The sequence below is a fragment of the Sebastes fasciatus genome, chromosome 17 (assembly GCF_043250625.1).
Source record: "Sebastes fasciatus isolate fSebFas1 chromosome 17, fSebFas1.pri, whole genome shotgun sequence".
NCBI classification, from domain to species: Eukaryota; Metazoa; Chordata; class Actinopteri; order Perciformes; family Sebastidae; genus Sebastes; species Sebastes fasciatus.
The window spans coordinates 23,891,692-23,904,838 of record NC_133811.1 but is presented as its reverse complement, the minus strand read 5'-3'; the positions used below and the strand labels follow the sequence as shown (position 1 = coordinate 23,904,838).

Sequence of the window (13,147 nt, the reverse complement as noted above, 5' to 3'; positions counted from 1 at the left end):
CACTTTTTTTTTAAATTGAGTTGAAGTTGCCCTGCGATGGACTGGCGACCTGTCCAGGGTGTACCCTGCCTTCGCCCAATGTCGGCTGGGATCGGCTCCAGCCCCCCCGCGACCCCTAACGGGATAAGCGGTTGCAGATGGATGGATGGATGAGTTGAAGTTTACATCATCCCCTCTTGCAACATCTAAACTCTCTGGACCCTAGCAACTCTATAAACCACAATGCTCGTCCGTGTGTTTGAAACGGTGATAGTCATGGCGCTGCTCTGGGTTGGTTCTTAGCATTCTCTGTGTTGAGGGGACCCAGGTGGCTCCAGGACCGGGTTTATATTCTCGATTTAGACGAGTCTTCAGAGGGAATACATTAGAATTGTGTTTGCAGACAAGAAATTAGAGGCGATTAAGTCTCTGCTCACCTATTGGAGGAGAGTGGAACTGGTCTTTGCCGACAGATGGGACCCCGATAATGGTCGGTGGTGCTTTGCAAATAAGCGGGGGTTAGTGTGTGTGTGTGTGTGTGTGTGTGTGTGTGTGTGTGTGTGTGTGTGTGTGTGTGTGTGTGTGTGTGTGTGTGTGTGTGTGTGTGTGTGTGTGTGTGTGTGTGTGTGTGTGTGTGCAGCGTATGCATAATAACGTGAATTCAAGAGTGTCTAAATGTGTTTGTTTTGTGTGAGAGAGAGAGAGAGCGAGTGCGTTACTCAAACCCTTCAAGATTTTGGAGAATGATTTGTCATGAAAGAGCCTGCAGCGACCCTAATGTGGATGGAACGGATTTCAGCATTCCTCTCTCTCTCTCTCTGAGTCTGAGTGTGTATGTGTGTGTATATGTGTGTGTGTGTGTGTGTGTGTCAGATGAAAGGACATCTCGGCGAGGGGTAACTCCGGCCTCCCCTGCGCTCCTCGTTTCAGTGGCTCTGATGACAAAATGTGTCAGTGTTTAAAAAGAGGCCGCCGCAGAGCATGTGCTGACATGTCTAAATCTGAGACTGTCTCACACATATGGATCCACACACACACACACACACACACACACAGAGACACACACAGTAACATGCACAGCGAGGCGTCCCGAGGGCCATCTGGAAGTGCAGAGCGAGGCACAGCTGGTCTCCAGCGAACATCCACGGAGTCCGGACCCCCTCATCTGCGAGATCACACAGCCAATCACCGACTTGAAGTGTGTATGCGTGCGTGTGCAAGTGTGAAGATCCTGGCTGCCCATGAAAAAACAAATCCCCCTGCCCAAATATTCCTGGATACGTGTCTGGAATAGGTGTCGCCTAGTTTGAAACCGACCTCACTTCCATCCTCTGGAGAGCTGTGTGAGTCGGGGACTACCGCGCAGACACTAAATGTAACTGAAAAATTGCCTCCATCTGTTGGCAGTGGAAAAAATCCGAGAGGACAAATTGAAAAGATTGCAAGGATAAAGCCGTCATAGTGAATTAGTATCGCGGCAGGAAGACTTCTTGTTATCGGGGTATTTGTAAAATATTCAGGCTTACACGTGTGAGAGGGGCGAGGTGGGGTGTAGCTGGAGGGAAAGAACAGGCTGCTGAACTTGAACTGATTCAGAAGTTCTTGCGAGCGAACCAGAGTGTGAGCCTGCATGTATATGAGCTCTATCTCTATGTGTGGACATGTTGTGTTTTTTTTGTGTAGGCTTTAATGTGGTTCACACCCTCCACCTGCAGCTATACTTACTGCCCCGGCTCTCATTTGAATAGTAATATGGATCCGGTGCAGCTATGCAAACTAGCGTGACATCTCAGGAATTCCTTTTACTTTTGAATTCAAGCTGCAACACTGAGTCAACGGGACTTTCCAGGCAAAATCCGACAAGTATGGTTCATTTATTAGCGGCAACGTGAGGAGACTTAATGTATATACAGTAGTAGCTGTGAAAGGCAAGCTGCAGGTCACCAGCATAGAGACGACTTGTATCAAGTTCACAATGTAACAGAGCTTTTCATTCTTAGTTTTGAAGCCGAAGGGGGGATTTCATGTGTCTGAAAATGTATCTGAGGTTGTTATTTGACTTTAGTCAAAGAGTATAGAAGCAAAGAGGCGAAACTCCAGTGCCTTTTGGATGACGCTGCGTAAGTGCTGCCGCCATTTTGGACTGAAAACGCAAGGAGTTTTGTCCTAAAAGTTGTAAAATTAACTAACAGCTGAATCCAGAGTTATTTTCCTCGACCTAATGAACGTGCATCAGACCCACAGGGCTGTACCGCCCTGCACGCTCATATGACATATCCAGTTCTGCCAGCCTCCTGCTAGATGTATGCGGCTGTAATAATGGATATATTGGCTGTAATTCATCACTTTTATTATCTTATAATACACCCATGGGCTGTATGCTGTAAAGTAGGGCTGTCCCGAATGCCGTTTTTTGGGCTTCGAAGCTTCGGTGGGAAATATTCTAAGGTATTCGCGGCGCAGTGCGGTGCAGTACGGTGCAGCGTGGTGCTGCAAGGTGACATGTTCTTCAGTCTGTTGGTCTATATCTTCCCAGTTTCAGTCCCCGGTGTTGCACTACTGTCTTAATTTTGTTTTTAAACTACATTTTAGTCTTGTTTAATGACGTCGGTGCCGTCTCGTCTTAGTCATGGAAAAAAAGGTCATTGATAAACATATTTCATCATAGTTTTCGTTAACGAAATGAACACTGTTTTGAGGGTTGTTATTTGACTGTAGTTCGCTATCTCCCTGTGTGAATAAAGTGCAAAGAGAGCTAGAAAGAGAGAAAAAGAATAACAGAGATATTACCATGGACCTATCAGTCAGCGATTCCCCTCAAGAAATTGTTCTTGACGGGGCAGAAAGACCTGTCATATTAAGCCCTTGTTCAGATCCTATACACAGATATATCCGTGTTCTGCTGGAATCCAGTCAAGGCGGACCTCCGAGTTCATACCCCGATATCAGAAACACCTCTCAGATGCGTCTCTAGCGAACACTTGTGTTTGGCTTTCACTTCGCTGCTCATTATGCAAATAAGCACATATGTCACTTCTGTCTCTGAAAGCGATCAGAGTCAAAACATCACAGACTGTCATCAACACTTAATTACGCTCCATCCGCAGGGATCAATATACTTATTTTTGACACTCAAACAACCTCTTTGAGGTTTGCAATTGTTGCTGCTAATTGTTTCACACTTTCATTGATGAAATGTGCAGAAACTCATACTTCCACTTATGCAGACTAGAGGACCAATGTTGGGATGCGGCCATGCAGTCAGATCCCGGTGCGTCCTCGGTTTGTTTTGTTTGCTGCCACACCTGTGGCAACAGCTGTCCACCTGTAATGCACTCTCATCTGGCTAATATCGTTAACGGAGTGCATTACAATCTGGATGTGTTTGCTTTATTAATTTATTGTTGGATGGTGTCAGACTGCTCTCAGCTTGTCTGTTCATTAGAACTTGGCTTGTTTTTAGAGTGTCTTTCATATTTTCCTTATTGGTGATTATGTTGTCGGGCTGTTTGTCCGTCTGTCCGTCCGTACTACATACGTCCGACCAATTCTCATGAACATGATATCTCAGGAATGCCTGGAGGGAATATCTTCAAATTTGGCACAAACGTCCACTTGGACTCGAGGATGAACTGATTACAATTTGGTGGTTAAAGGTCAAGGTCACTGTGACCTCACAAAACACATTTTTTGCTATAACTCAAGAATTCATTTGCATATTTCTGACAATTTCACGCAAATGTGTAACAGGATAAAATGATGAAGTGATGATATTTTGAACCGACATGGATGTAAACTGGTCGGCGGAGTAGTTAAGTACAATTTTGTGTCTGTTAATCCTGGTCTAGTAATGCATTTTTGTCTGGACCGTTGGCCGAGTGTTTCTAAGAGTTTCCTCATTGGCCGTTGCTCTTTCAGAACCAAAAGGCGGGGAACACTCCTTTTATGCGAATGAGCCCGTCCAGCACGACACGTCCGGTTCACGAAACTTGGAAACTAGTTCTAAAATGAAACTACATTAATTTATTTCTCGCTTAAAATGTTTTCAGAAGTAGATTTTGGTGGATTGTTTTGACGGAATAACAGAAAGTTTATGAGCAGCCCGCCATGATAGTGTACCTCACCTCTTGAATGGAGTGGAGCAGCGCATCCCTTAGATCCCCTGGATTTAACATTATAGTCATGACCACTGACTATTTGTGTAACAATTTAGTAACAAATTCACACACTGACCGAGCACGGTCCAGCCATATACTCGGTTTTGACTTGACGGTTTTGTCTTGTTTTGTGTTATGTGTCTAATGTTATTTGTCTAACCCTGTGTTATTGTGGTCTTTCTAAGCCCGTATAGAACACTCTTGAAAACCAGATTTTTAATCTCATAAAGCTTTGCCAGTCAAATAAAGGTTAGAAAAATGCCAGAAGTCTCGACCCACAAATTCACTAGAAGCACCGCTCTAGGCCAGCTGTACAGTGATGTTAAAATATACTGTACCATATGTGGACACTTTCATCCAATGCACATTACAGCTCCAGAAGTATTTTTGTCCTCGGTGGGCTCGTAACTGCTGTGCTGCCTTTTCTGCTGCCACACATTTTTACATATAACTCCTTAAATGTGGCCAGCACCACCAGTCAAACCAGCCGCCGTGACATCGTTTTTTCCACTCAGCTGTGTTTTATATGTCGAACTACCCACTGAGCTTCACGGGGCTACAACGGGGCTACAACGGGGCAAACTCTCTAACAGTCCTGTGAGTGCAATCAGACTGTCCCCGCGTGGTGGACAGACCCGAGGGCCGTCACGGGTTTGACCGCAGAATGCCTGTTTGTTTGGCGAGGCGGACCTCTGGGTCACTCCATGCTAGAATGCTAATTGGAACTAGCATAAGCTGGCTAATGAGCGCTAATTAGGCTAATGAATTAGTTGCAGAGTGTACAGCAGGCAGCGGAAAGAAGAAGGAAAATGGGATAAAATGGACAGGCACACATCTGGATGCACACTATACAGATGTTTGCACATACTTTTCCACATAGCCGCCGCCGGGGGGGGAATAAGTAGAGAGGGCGAAAGTTAGGGGACATGAGCACACAAGCGTTCCAGTCACACACTGCTGATTCCTCTCTAAAGCTCATATCTGTCGCCGTACGCATACATCGTATCATCCTCAAACACACACAGAAGCATATGTGGATACAACCCCCACCAACCCACGCACACTCGCCCTCACCAAACACACTCTATCTCAGTTAGTCAGGAGCCAAAGATGTCCCCCTTCTTTTTACTCACAAGCTCGCTTAGCCTGCACATCTGTCGCACTCTCATGGGAACACACGCAACAATATGCTTCAACTTAGACACTCGTGTTTATGGGGAGGACGACGTTCCTGTTTAATGACTGCTGGAATCTGTCCTTAAGTCTGTTTGGGAGTTATTTACTAGACAAATGAGCACATCTGTGGCGTGACATCCATAATGATAAATCATTTTTATCATCTTTCATGTACAACCGCTACATCTTCACTTTCATCCATGTGTGCAGAAGGACACGGTGAGAGGAAATTAGAGCTTTCTTTTATCATAAATTAATAATTTGATGAGTCAAAGTCTTTACTAGAGGTTTTTTTCTTTCTGTAACAAAACCTCCTGAGCACACACACACTATAATGCAGTACAAAAAAAACACTTCCCTGGATTTAGTTCCAGACCTCCAGACACCCGTTGGTCCACACAGTCTTGCAGACACGTACCGAAACCCACTTTGGAAGACAAAGAAATTAGTGAGAGGGTGGCAGGGGGAGACAGGAGAGAGGTCCAGGAGGCTAATGTAACAACAGTCTCAATAAGCAGTAAATTGGATCTCCCTTTTCCCGGCTCCCTGGAAGACACTCAGGCTGGTTGCGGTTTTGTGTTTTCATCACCCTGAAGCTTCATGTTCCGGCGCCTGCTGGGTGCCCACATGGCACCAGAAAGTCCAGGTGGCAGCCCACCAAGTGCACACCTTTGGGAACCTGGGCTGCCGTACAAAGTACATGTAGTACTATAGGCTACTGAAGACAATTGTGAGGGACTTTACTTCATTTTGTGCTACTTTACACTTCTACTTCACCACATTTCACAGAGAAATATTGCGCTTTTTAGTCAAAACAGTGTGTTTGTCTGCTCTAACGTGAGCTGCAAATACTAGCATGCTAACTAGTCTGTACTGTAATACTATAGCATTACTTCCAAGGCCAAGGATATCATTAGCTAACTACATTTATATATGGGGTTACAGGTGTTCAAGACAACTATTTGGGAGCCATGACTTTACTATATCACAGTTCAGACAGATCAGAGTCATATTTATTTCCCCTCTTTATTTTTTAATTTTAAGTTTACACTCTAGCAACCCCAACGAAACTAACCTTAGATAGCATTACATTTCCCAAACTTATCGTTTAGGCCTCACCCTCCATTTCCAAACATGTCTGAAAGTAGAAACAATATCGCAAAACTCTCAATTCTGTGGTGCTTTTATAAGTATGCTTTTTTTATGGGTAAGTATCCAAATGAGGTTTTCGCAGAACAAAATTATATTTGAGTGGCATTTTTATTCATAATACTCTACTATAATAAAGGATGGCTAGCTATCCTGCATTGCTCCTTATTTAGGAGGCTTCCCAACACTGTTGCCAAATAAAAATGTTGGCACTGTACATTTCCGCAAACCGTGGGATCCGTTGAATGTTGACGTTGTTAAACAGCGTGACGTTAAACAGCATTAAGTAAAAAGCATAAAGTCACCGTTTACTTTTGGTTTCACACGGGACACAAACAGTCTCCTGCATAAAAGTCCTGTGTTTGTTTGCCCCATCCACCACCCCTCACACCCGTCCTCGGTGGACTATCTTGCTTGTTATACTCGATATCACACCGTACTACGTCACTTTCTCTGCCCGAATGCAAAAACGTCCACATTCACATCCCATATTTTCGAATAATAATCCACTAATTCCCTGTGATTTTGAATAGTATTTTTGCTTGGAATGCACATCCCTACCTCTTACATGGTTCTTGTTTTCGAACGAGTCAGCAGTAGACATTAAAGAGTGAGCTAGCTATAAATGAAAGTTTTGTCTGTTGAGATGACACGAATCAAAGATTGTTGGCTAGAAATGAGAGGCCGAGGCTTTTATCTTCTTCTTTTGGGAATAAAAGACCAATGTTTCTGAAATTACGACGAATAGTGAATGGAATATCTGCTTCTGTTATCATCGTAAACTTCATGTGCTCGACAGACGTAGCAACAGTAACTAAGGGGGAAGGGTCAATTCAGTCGTTTTTCATTATGGTATCACCACTGATCCATACTGAGCCATGAGGGAGCAGTGTGGACAGCATTAGCTAGTTAGTGTGTTTATTAAAAACTACAGTTTCCATCCCTCTCCTCTTTACCCCCTCGTCTGCGTGGCTGAAGCGCCGATCCCATGCAATTAAGTTGCTGCAAGTGAAGGCACTTCATGGCAGGTTGCCACAGCAACCGTGTAGGATCTTGCCATCGGGGGCTTGCGGAGAAGTGTTTCTTTACCGCTTCACAGTTGTCGGGCATGCTGACACGTGCACTTGGACGCACCCTTGCGCGCATACAAAACACCGGGGATGCACCCGCAGAGGTCATCCCCCGCGCTTTATTACACCGAGCCTCGTTTTCTGCCCGCTTCATATTTTCTGCACGCCGACTTTGTTTTCTGCTGTTTAAGCCGGTCCTTCCGGTATGCCGTCGCTTCACCTTTGTCACAGATTCGCTCTGTTTCTTTCTCACCGAACACACACGTGCACACACTCATATATACAATGGAAAGGCGCGCACACACAGACACAAGAAAAATATAAATACACACAATCACAGCCTGCGGGCTCGCAGCTCAGCTGTGGTTTCCCTCCGCCAGCTCAAGGTCACAAGGACAAAACGGAGAGAGAGCTGCTGTGAGACAGAACAGAAAAGGGAGGAGAGGAAGAGGTAGAGAGGAGGAATAAAAGATAGCAAATGCAAGCTGTCGGCAGGAGGTTCGAGGGGAGGAAGAGGAGTGAGGAAGGGAGGTGAAGGTGGGTTTACGCGGCAGGGGCATCCCTCCTCCTGCGACCTCTTCGCCTCATTCAAATCTCTAAACCACTTACGCTCCCTTGTTATAAGAAACTCATCTCTTTAAAACAGCAGTAGGCAAGTTGGAGCAAATTAAAAAAAGTTATTCTTATAAAACGGTCGCTATATCCTGACAGTAGTGCATGAGACAGGTAATCCCCCAAAAAAAAATCATGTGCCTCTGTGTCCTCTGGTGCTCCTAATGGCATCTGCAAGATTTCACAGACCGGAGGAAAACAACCAATCAGAGCTGAGCTGGAGCCTTGTCGTCTCTCAACAGCTGTCAATCACTCGTGAACTCCAATCAAATGGTCAAACTAGGCAGCGCTGATCAAATATGAATCAATATTCTGTTACTGTAATGCCTATTTCTCACCAAAAAATGTCTTCAGAAACATCTTGTAGTGTAGTGTTTAGCTGTAAAATGAGAAAGTTTAGACATTACAGTAACAGAATATTGATTCATATTTGATCAGCGCTGCCTAGTTTGACCGTTTGATCAGAGTTTGTGAGTGTTTGACAGCTGCCTTCGTTGAATGAACAGCTAATAGGAACGCTCTCTTTCTGAAATGACCTGTGATTGGCCAAAGTCTCCCGTCACGGGCTGGATTTTTTTAAAGCCTGAAAACAGGAGTTGCAGAAGTTTCTCTAAGAACACTTGAATTACAATTTGTGAAAGGTTATTATGGATTTTTTTGCCCAATGATGCCAAGAAATATTCTGCCTGCCCCCGCTTTAAGGCTCAATCCGAGTCATGGTGAGGCTAAGATGCACACAGCAGGTGAATCATGTGGGAGGGTTGTACTGGCACTTTTTCAGGAAGACACCTCGCCAAAATTTGCATCCTGTGAACCAGCGATTTGCTCGAGAGACTTGAGATAAATGTTCCTGTATTGGTTATAAAATGAACCGAGAAGTTGTTCTTCCAATGGCAGATCAGGTCAAATAGAAACAGAAAAGATTTGCATTAAGGCGACAGAAGATGTGACACACACAGAAGCGCTGTAATTATAAAACGCTTTACAGGGCTGTTGCATGTTAAATCCACACATTGATATTCACTGCCATCAGATGTCGGCCTGTTTTGTGGGCTGTTACACACACACACACACACACACACACACACACACACACATGCCCGAACAGACACCGGCCAGGCAGACAGCTGGTGTGGAAATATGGGCTAAGATAGCTTCTTCGTCTCCATCGGCAGGTGACGGAACGTCAATGTGAGGGCGTGCAGCTGTCGCTTGTTCGCGCCGCGTGTGTGTTTATGCGAGCCCGCCTGTGTGTGTTTATGCGCGTGTGCTAACCGTGTTATGTGCCGCGCAGAACGTTATGCATGTAGGTGTGAATGAGGGTGGGATTTTATCACAGGCTGTCATGTTCCCTCCCGCACTTCATTAGAGTTCGGCTAAAGAAGAGACGAGGCGGCATCTCGCCGGCAAAACATCAGCAATCACAATCACCACCAAGTGTGTGTGTGTTTAGACGTAGTGCTTGGCTTCCAGCTTTGCCCCGTCAGCTCGGTCCATATTCACAGACACACACACACACATAGAAGGCAGCATCAGCAATCAGTGTCACACGCCTGTAGAAGCTACAGTACATCCACGGCATCGTCAATACAACAGAATGTGTGTGTGTGTGTGTGTGTGTGTTTCCTGTAACCTTCACCTTGTTATAGACTATGGCTAAATGAGAAATGATTTTCTGCCTCACGAGTCTCTTAACCCCCAACCTGAACCACCCTTATGGCTCATTATTTCCATTTTCTTTCATTTTGTTTTTCAAACAAAAATCATTGGTGTCATTTTTTTATGGCTGTTTATTTTAAAAGTTAAGATTTAAGAAATAGGGCTGCAACTAAAGATTATTTTCTTGATTAATCGATTAGTTGTTTGGTCTATAAAATGTCAGAAAATGGTGAAAAATGTCGATCAGTGTTTCCCAAAGCCCAAGATGATATCCTCAAAATGTCACAACTCAAAGATATTCAGTTTACTGTCATAGAGGAGTAAAGAAACTAGAACATATTCACATTTAAGGAGCTGGAATCAGAGAATTTTGCCCTTTTTTTTCCTTAAAAAATCACTCAAACCGATTGATTATCAAAATAGTTGGTGATTAATTCAATAGTTTACCACTAATTGATTAATTGTTGCAGCTCTATTAAGAAATGAATAATACATAAATGTAAATTGATTTTTTGAAAAAAGCATTGGCAGCACAGATGCTTAAATGTAGTTTAAGTGTTTGTTTTTTTACCCTAATGCATAATTTATAGGGCTGTCAATCGATCAAAATATTAAATTGCGATTAATCGCAAAGTCGTCACATTTTTATCTGTTCAAAATGTACCTTAAAGGAAGATCTGTCATATGCTGCTTTATGCAAATATATGTATATATTTATTACTGGAAATCAATTAACAACACAAAACAATGACAGATATTGTCCAGAAACCCTCACAGGTACTGCATTTAGCATAAAAAATATGCTCAAATCATAACATGGCAGACTGCAGCCCAACAGGCAACAACAGCTGTTGTTAAAAAAGTATATAAATAGATTTTTATTGGCAGTATAGACGCTTAAATGTTTGGTTTTGTATTTGTTTGTTTTTTTTACCTTGGTGCATAATTACCATCTTAGTTCAGCTTCTTCCTGAGTTTTCTCCCTTTTCTTCTTTATTAAAACACATTTTCTGAGCTCATTGTTGCAAGAAGATATAGTTTACTCTAAGTTGTTATGATCTGTGTTTTCTCGCAGCAAGAAACTTTTGTGTGCGCGGTGACATAAAATACGTGTGAAAAACAACTTAAACACATCTACTCCCTTTTTTAGAGAATCATTTATTAATGAAAATGTGTAAAAAAACTTAACAACACGGCAACCCCGCGACGCCTGGCTCTGCGCTGTCGGCTGGCGTGTTAGCGTTTAGGTGGCTTTTATTATTAACTCTGTGTCTGTATGACAGAGATAGAGAGAAGTAATCCATGCAGGGACACATTGTTGTGTCCACGTTTGGAGAAAGTGAGACGGAGAAGAAATAAAGACGGAAAGAGGACAGAAGAAGCAAATAAATTGAGAGAAACCGTGAGATTGTTGCGTTCAGTTACTTGGTGAAGGGTCAGCGGAGGAGAAAGTAAATATCACATTAAAAACATGCGTGGCACCATCGCTTGTGTTTAGCAGTACATGCAAAAACTGTCAAAACACATAGAAAAGCAGCATGCATGCAAACACACACACTGATGCACAGATACACACCGTCTCCCCATTTCTGTCTTTCCCTGTTACACACACACACACACACACACACACACGGAGAGAGCCAGCTGTGTGGTGGAAGCAGGTGTCACTCTCAGCTCATTACCCCTGGCAGGGTTGATCACCCTGTTTGGAGAGCAATAAGACACACCTCGCTGGAGAGATAGAGGGAAGGAGGGGAGGGGAGAGGGAGAGAGGGAGCGTCAGCATCCTGCTTTAAGAGATAGAGGGATTGAGGAAGGTAGCGAGTAAAGAAGAGGGGGAGTGCAGAGGAGCGTATGGTTTGTGAGATAGGAAGAGGTGGGAGGAGAAGAAAGAACGAGGGAGATGCGATGGAGTTTATGGATGGAGAGGCTGTTAGGTGTAAAAGAAACAGAAGTGAAATGGGAGATTTATGACATTTCTGACTATTTGGATCCTGTTCTGTTAGTTTTGGCCATCGCTTCTATCGGTGATAATAACATTGTGCTCACAAAGTTAATTGCAGAGATTTGGGAATGCGGCCACATCATTAAAAAGAAGTCAGACTGACATTGCAGGAAATGAGACAGGTTGCAAACAAACGCCAGCTTACCCAAACATATTCGGAGGAGAAAAACCAAGGTGAAGGGTAGAATTATTCTGCAAACTGTTCATTGTAAACATCCATCAGTTTATACAGAGGAAATGTCCAGATCAAAGTTGACCCAGCAGAGACTGGCTGTATAGTGATGGATTATCACAGACATTTTGGGTGTACTTGCTTTCAGTTTTTACCTTCAAATAAAGCAGTTTAGACTGCACCTTTTTTAAAAATGACAAACCATCACAACCCAATTCACAATTGGCCTTATATCTATAAACCATGAGAAGAGCAAATCTGTGCGTAAATGAACGTTCCTGACCATTTTTACAGCCATTTCTGCATCACCTCATATTAACTCGAATAGGTTAACCAGTCATTTCAAAGAGATATACAGTAAGTTTGGTAAATCCCAACTCGTTTTATGCATATTATTGAAAACATATACATGTTTAATACTTAAAGAGGACCTGTTATGCTTATTTATCAGGTGCATACGTGCCTTTGGCGTGGACTTTGGGCTTTGTGACTTTGCGGACCTTTTACATGCACAAAAAAAATATAACATACTAAAGGAATAAGAATAAAGGAGACCAAATAAATGCATTTAACTAAGGCAGAGCTAACTCTTGTTTTTTTTCTCTCATCAGTAAAACAACAGAATGTACGCTAGCCTTTCATATTAGATTCAATGTTATAAGTACTGGCTACAATTATCAGAACAATACGAACATGGAAGCTCCCTCATGTGGCTCAAAGGTGTACTGCAGATATCAATCTTGAATAAAAGACTATGGAAGGCGACCGTAATAAAATGTCCTGCGATCCCCGATCCCGTCTCTGGGAATCACTGTAGAAGTTTCGATATTCTGACCAAACTGTTGGCTTCTTTATAACCTGTCTCATTGTCGGGCAGGTCGTGTTTCTTGCTTCCTTGTATCGCCCAAAGTTGTGCTTGTAATAAACCGGAATTGTCCTTTTGAGTCATGACCAACAGACACAGTGGAGTTTCACAGCAGCCAAAGCTAAAACCACAGGAATGGGTGGTTTTGGAATTTGCTGAAATCTTTCATCAGGATTTGTGTGTGTGTTCCTGATTTGCCTGTTTAGGTTTATGTCATAAAAATCTGTGAAAAGCTTCCTGTAAATGTGTATAAATCCATGTGCATATTATAACAATGACCGTATATATATATACAGACGTAGT

At 43.2% G+C, this 13,147-nt stretch overlaps 1 protein-coding gene across 1 annotated transcript in view; it reads left to right on the top strand.

Moving 5' to 3' along the window:
* ext1b (exostosin glycosyltransferase 1b) overlaps positions 1–13,147 on the top strand; it is a 150,375-nt gene that overhangs the window by 96,843 nt on the left and 40,385 nt on the right. The gene's annotated exons all lie outside the window — the stretch shown is intronic.